The sequence below is a fragment of the Etheostoma spectabile genome, chromosome 13 (assembly GCF_008692095.1).
Source record: "Etheostoma spectabile isolate EspeVRDwgs_2016 chromosome 13, UIUC_Espe_1.0, whole genome shotgun sequence".
Lineage (NCBI taxonomy): Eukaryota > Metazoa > Chordata > Actinopteri > Perciformes > Percidae > Etheostoma > Etheostoma spectabile.
The window spans coordinates 4858665-4866440 of record NC_045745.1 but is presented as its reverse complement, the minus strand read 5'-3'; positions in this window follow the sequence as shown (position 1 = coordinate 4866440).

Here is a 7776-nt window from a genome sequence, read left to right as displayed (position 1 = left end):
TTTTTTTTTTTTTTTTTTTTAAAAGCAATTAGGACTGGTTGCCTACTTGTGGTGATTTCTATATTTATGGCCAATTAGCAATGGAAGCCGTTCCTTTTACCGTCCCCTGTAGTATGGTTTCTTTCCCCTTTTGAGAAGCCTGGCACTTAGTGAGTGAGTGAGTGGGAGGGAGAAGAGTAAGCAATAGAGGGAGGGAGGGAGGGAGGGAGGGAGTGAGAGAGGTATGTCACGCACTGGATTACAACCAGTGTGTGTTTGTGAGACGGAGACTGCCGCCACTCTGCAAGGCTTTGAGCTTTGACTCAACCTGAAAAGGTTGACAAAAGTTTCAACAGAAAGTTTGCAGCACACTGATTCTGCACTCTGGACAGGTAAGAGGAGTCCACATTGGGAACAGTATTTTGCGACTTGAGAGTAGTAATCTTTTTCTTTTTGCGGAGCTGTGTGCAAAAGGGGGTGTGTCTGGAAAAGAAAACGAGTGTAGGGAAGTAAGACGGCAGCACTAAACAGTGAGAACTTTGATCCAATTTAGAATTCTGTCCCCTGTAATCGAAACAGTGAGGACAGTTTCAAGTTGTGTCCCTGTAATCAAAGTATTGTAGTTAAGTGTAGTCCTAAACACAAGGAAGTGAAAACTATGTCCTTGTTTTGTCTAGCTGCCTGCCTGTGTGGGTTACTCTCTTCATACTGAACATGCACTGGGCTTCCTGACTGAGCTTGTATATGCACAGGAAGAAAACGTCTTCCATGCCAGTTTTTCTTTTCATGTCAGTTATTTATTGATTAAGTGTTGGCTCAATGTTGCACTTTGTCATCATTTATAGCCAGTGTTTAACTTGTAGCTTAACTATGTGTGTAACCACTGTTCAGATATCCAGTATTAGAGTGACTGAGGAACCTCTTGGTTGTGTTGTTGGGAGGATTAGGACACCCCCCACGGCATGGCAACTCAGCTGGAGCCCCTTTTGGTGGGTTGGGTGTAAGGGAGAGTTGTGGAGTTTGTCCACATCTGCCGTCTATTTCTCCTGCAGTTATCTGTTTGGCTGCTCGTAATCTGATGAGGAATGTTGAGTTTGCAGTTCCTGTAAATCGGTGTCTCTGCCAGCGGGTCAGGTCAGCCAATCTGCTCCAAGGTATCCATCGTCACACTTCATGCATGTGCCTGCACGTCGGTCTCCAGCACTGCATACTGGGGAGTGTGTTTACATTGACTTGACCTGATTTGTCAAGAATACTTGTCCCAGGTTCAACCATCCCTCTGTATGCACCACATGCTTCTTGAGCTTAAATTGTGTTTTTTTTTTGTGATAACGGGGTTGAATGATAAAATGTAAAGTACATCCATATACCTCAACAATGCAATAATTTGTGCCAGCTTTCATTCTACTTTCTGTACTTTAGACCAAGGAAGGTTGGGTTCTGGAATCCAGCCCCTTTTATGCAATCACACAATCCACAACCGCCCACATGCACACACACACCCGATGTCTGAAAGTAGTGTGTTTATTTGTTGGCAGGAGCCATCGCTGGCACGGCAGAGCCCAGTAGACAGAAGGAGAGGGAGCGATCTGAAGAGGAGCGCCCAGACCGACTGTCTACAGCACTGGCTGGCAGCATGGTGAGCCACTCACCATCTATACGTACTGTGCTGTAGATCCCTGATTGCTATTAAACCAGTTGTTGCTCCTAACTTGCTGAGACTTTTTCACACTTCCACAGGAAATGGCAAAATGCTCTTCCAGGCCACAGGGTTTTGCAACATGTTCAATGACACCATGCACTACTCAAACATTTGTCAATGTTTCAACTTGCCACACATGTGCTTTTGGGCTGCAGTTAATTGTACATATTTTTAAAACTATGTATCGGTTTCCTGTTTTTTTTTTTTTGTAATACAGCAAGTTCCGTAAATGATACTTTATAATATGGCCTCTCAGAAATGCAGAAACTTAGTAATCTGTTCTTTTTAATTAAATATGCAGTAAAAAAAGGAGTGTTCATTAGATTATGATAAACAAGACACATGTATTAGTGATCAATGTTGCTTTAAAAAAGGGACACATTTTCTTTAACGGAGGCATCAGATTCATGTCTACCAGGCGGTTCCTTGAATTTCTAACCATGATGTGGTTGTGTTTTGGGGTGGGAAGTTGATGAGGGATCATGTAATTGTTGCTGTGTTATCGACCCCTACTAGTTGTTCATGATCCCTGCACAGAGGGAGAATGGGATCGTTTGGGGTCAAACAACCCACAAATAAATAATGAATGTAGCCATAGTCGGCACTAAACAGTAATTTGCTGGACACCAATGGAAGTGAGTGAAAGTAGATCATCCTCGGGCAGCTTTTCACTTCACCCGAGTAGTAGTTTCCTCGGCAGGGTTACGACTTTATTGCATTTCTGTTTCATTCAGGAACTTGCTGCTGCATCAGTAAAAGTGTATCAACCGGTAACAGATGTTGCAAGTCTTTGATGTAGCTCCCCGCCACGTGTCTCCTGTACAACGCTCTGTTTTGGAATATTGAAAGCAAGACACTGAACCCCAACATGCATATTCAGTAGCCGTCGTACTGAACATAAACCCCAGCTAAATGTCCAAAATGCAAAATAAAATGCGTGTGCTGTAGTCCAGTGGTGAAGGTGTCCACCCAGGAGGACCAAGGCATCACTCTGCTACAGTAAGTACTGAATTGGAATATATCTATTTCTACTGGTTGTTCTGTAGTGGATGCTACTGTCTAGTCGGCTCTGAAGCAAAACTGAGACTAAATATTTTTGTATTATGTAACAGGATCATGATTGGTGCAGAACGATGGAGAACTAATGGTGCTGCTTCAAGTTCCTACATGCACTTTTGTTTGAATCGGAGTGTTTTCAGTGTGTCAGACTTGGCTCTACGTGAGACGAGCAGCGGTTTGTCTAATCATGCTGCAGTCATGGGCTGTAGGGTTGTAATTACACTGAAGCCTAGTAAATACAATGCAAGCACGATGCAAAACTATATAGGTAACAACTACTTGCATTTTTAAAAGAGCCATACAAGCTTGGAATACATTTTATTCATATAGCATTTTTGAGAACCCTCATAGACACTTTACAGAAAGAAGCCAAGTGTGTGCACTGTGTACTATACACTATATTTCTATGTAGTGCTCAGGTATACTCAGAGCTTTAGAAATGAGCATAGACGTATAGGTCTTCTCAAAATAGATGTTAAATGCATTAGGGGTGTGCAAAAAGATCGATTTGTGTTCGCGATTGAAGCTCTAACAGATTCATTTATAAATGTTTTTTTTTTTTGTTGAATGATGCTTTATTGATCCCAATTCAAGGTCCCAGTAGCTTGCAGACATCACACACAACATACACAAACATCATAAACAGGAAGTTAAAATAACAAACAAATCCACATGAATTATATATATATATATATTTATATATATATATATATATGCATACATATATATATATATATATATATATATATATGCATACATGGGAAAAGTAACTACATTTACATACTGTGAATTGTTTAAGTGTCTATATTGAATCAAAGCCTAGAAATTGCATTCAGCTCATGACATTTTTTGAATGATACAACCCTAAAATGCATTATTCTTTTGTAATATTTTATTTTACAGCATGATGGCCTGCTCCTTTGGTCCTTCTCAGCGAACGTACAGTAAATGTACTTAAGCCAGGATAGACAGGGCTTTTAAGAGTGGGGAAGCACCAGCAGTGACCAAAAAAAAAAAAACATTCCTCTGATGGGTGCAGATTTTATCGGACAGAAATAGGAAGTGTAACAGGAGGATGCGTGTCCTGAGGTTCTGGTCAACTGGGTCCACAGAATGCCACTGTGGCTAGCTGCCCAGCTGTCAGCCTTTTTATGGGACACACAGTCGAGCTCTGGGCTTAATTGATGGCAGGGCTGATGAACAAATAATGTGCCCACCGAGGCACGTAAAATGAGAACACAGACATCTGCTAGTCCTGTGTTACAGTTCAATTTCATACGATTCTTTAAAAAAAAAAAGCACATTCTCACTGATCTCTCATTGCTTCAGTTTTTGTTGCACTTCTGGGTGTAGTTGGGTGTGCTCGGCTGTAACCGCACACAGTGATGTCGGGTGAACTGAACTCACCCTTGAGTACTCTTCTACATCACTACAGCAGGTATAGAGTTCAGGAAAACCAATATTTGAAGTTAAGTTTCTGTATGATGGACAGATGCACAGATATCCGTAGTATTTGTGCAACTTGAATATGCGTTTGTTATTTTTAGAAGTATGGTGTAAGACTACAAAAGTAGGTCATGTTTATGTTGCTGGTGGCCACAATATTGATATGTCTATCTGTGCTCAGTGGTTGTTGATCTAAGGGTTATTTTCTCAGGTGGAATTGTGAGACATCTGTTTCAGCGGTTTGTTCCTCAGGTAATATGACCATTTTAATCCTGTTTTGTAAAGTAGTCTTTAATTGCTTCCCAGCCGCCGGCTTTTTTTTTGGCTTAAAACAAAACAGGAAGCATTGATTTAATACCGTCTTCCACTCACGCTGCTGAGTTGTCAGCAGGATAATGTGAGCACGGAAACCAGGACAATGGGGTTGCTTTACCCTGCTCTCAGTATCCCCCAGTGCTTTGTAATGCTACCTTGGTGGAGTTGTGGGGAACGAGCAGTTCTGTGCCAGCTCCATGCAAAGAGGGCTGTTTCTGTGTGACTGCCCCATATGATGTTACCTGCTTACATAAGGATTACGTCACCTGTATGCAAGCTTTTTCTTTCCTTTTCAAAATGCACTGACTGGACACACCAGAAACTCTCAGTAAGGGTTGTGGTTGAAGCCAAATGATTCATTCCAGTTTGTTGTTTGTGATTCGACTGCCGCTCTCCTTGAAGGGACTTGGGCTTCTAGCACTCTTGTTTCTGACAGCTCGCCGTCAGTGTCTGGTTGTTCCCTATTCCTCCTTTTCATTTAATTCAAATAATGGTAACTTTGTTGTTTTGTTCAGTGCTGTATGTGTTTTTTTAATCAATGCCTGTTGACTAGAAGTACAAAGTTTTGAAAACCAATGTTGAGTCCAGCACCTGTAGTCAGTGTATTGCATAGCCTACATGTTAATGCTTGGAATGCATCATATTAAGCTCAATCCTGCTTCAAGCTAAAATAGTCAGCGTTACCACATATAACTGTACAAAAAACTTCTCACTTATGGCACACATTATAGTATGCTGCAATCATTTTACCTACAACATTTTTATAATTAGTTAGGAAACACTCGCAGACTGCAGAATAGTTGCAGGTAATAGCTTGTATGGTTTTTATATTGAAAAATGCATTAAAAAATGACTATGCATTATTCATATCCTACTTCTATAGCTGTGTGTTGACATGTGGGCTGACACTCTCCGCCCTCCTTTCCTAAAATAAAACCTAAGACACAAGAGGCCAAATCTGGTGCTCAATTTTGGGGCCGGGGCGGGGCTGGGCGGTCGGGTGGGGGTGCACTCCAGTGTTTGGACTGTGGATCCACTCGTCATGAATTAGGCTGCAATATTCAGACATTCCTAACATGTGCATATGAATGTGGATACACTGGAAATATTTGAAAGCTGTAGGTTGAAGGTTGAGTGTTAAAATTAAAAGAAAGTTGATCCTCTAAGCATAGCTCAGTTTTGAATGACATACCTGCTGAGGACATACTAAAAGTCTTAAAACATAGCTCTTCTTTAATGTTCTCGCTAATCTCATCAAGGGAAAGTCCCCCCACACTTCCAAACTTGATGACGATGCACTTGTCCAGAATATGGGAAGTCTTAATGGTTGGGAGTTTGCCAAAGAAATAAACAGTTCACGCTGTGGTGCGGAGCGATTTCCTGTCACACAACACAAGACAGAGAAGCTGGCATAGCTTCTACACTGTACTTCTGCCTCTTACTCAATACAACCTCTCAACCAAGCATTTGTGTGCTGAAAACACCCATATACTAATAAGGATGTCTTTTGTAAAGCTGGTACTTTTGGACTTAAGTAGAAAGCATAATAATTTTATTTCACTTCTTCATTTCGCTCTGGGATAATCGAATGAGTCACAGGTTTACCATGTGACATGAAAGTGTCTCTAAGGTTCTGCTTGATTTGTGGAAGTGCATTTTATAGCAGCAGAGTCCATTTACCTGATGAGTTGGATGTCATACTGCAAACAAGCGCAATGCATCATGCCTCCTGCACCATAAGGCTTTCCTTCCTAATATATTGCCATATTAAATAGTATAGGTTTAAAGGTTTTGTTGTTCAAAAGCCAATTTGAGTGTGCTATAGAATAGACCTTCTTCACAGCGGACATTCTGACAGTAGGAAAAGCACAGCTGAAATTGATAATATTAACCATGGCTCAAGTCCATCAAATGTCCCAGTATAATTCAGTGAGTCACTATTTCAGTGAGTCAGCGTGCACAACACCAGGGCCCCTCCTAAGTGGAATGCAGCCATCATTCATTGTTTTGAATACACCTGTGCTTTTCCTACTATGACATGTCAACATGTCTGCCATGGAAAAGTCTATAAAATGTCCTAGAAACAAGGAATATTTCTGAATGAGGCGTATACATGGATGTTATAGAACTGGCTAATATTCACACTGAACAGTTGGATGTTCTGCTTGCGGTGGAACTCATGATTTGTAAAACTGAAACAGAAGAGTAAATAAACCTGTTTTTGCTCAAACAAACGTAGGTACAAATAAGGGCATCCGTCATCTGAAACCTAAGATGCTTAATTTCTAGTTTCATTTTACAATTCCAATAGCTGAAGACCTACAGTAGATACTGTGCTCAGAGCAGCAGCTGATAGATGAAAGTCTGAAGACAGGAGGTTAAATGAAATGCCATGTACTCTGTACCATGGCATCCATATTTTTTTTCATGCAGCAGAAAGCTGAATTGTCTGTAGATTCTGTTAATTTTGTTGTAAGAGAAGGTGAAGCTTTTTCATCTTGCTGATGGCTGTAATGTTATGAAAATCATAGATCTCCTTTCTCATAGCACTGTTAAGATAAAATTAAACTGTAGATACAAAAGTGATCAAATTAGTTTTACTCCTTGTTGATGTATGAATAGCTTCAAATAATCACAATTTTAGACCTCAATATCAATATTACAACGATATTGTAGATTTGACAAATACACAAAGAGATTTTTGATAAATAATCATCAGTAATGTGGTCATATTAAGTGGGTAAATAATAGAACTGTGGGTACAGTCTGGTAAGTTTAGATTATTATATCACTTTACTGTAATGCAGCCTTTAAAACTAGGAAAAAACTACTTGTATTACAATATCCAAAATCTAAGATTGTATCTAGTCTCATATTAAAAAAATCTATATATTGATATATTGCCCAGCCAGATTTGTAAGACCTCTAATACACCTCATACCAGTATCAGGTTGCATTAGAGGACGCATGGAAAATATCCTTGGTTTGGATGGTTTATTCAAATGTATCACATTTAACCACAATAAATCATTTCAACTATGAAAATGAAAATCCATCCCGTTAAAATGTGTCTCTACCATGTCAAAATCGCATTACAGCACCTCCCCCAGTAAAATTAATCCTATTTTAATAGTGCTGCGTTGTGCATCCAGCCTGTGCTGCGTGTACTACGTTACACATGTTACATAATATGGGGTCATACAGCTGAAAGCCAGAGGCTGTCACGACTCTGCCAGGGAGGAGGTTTGGGTAACAGGGGAAGAGCCGTGTGCTTC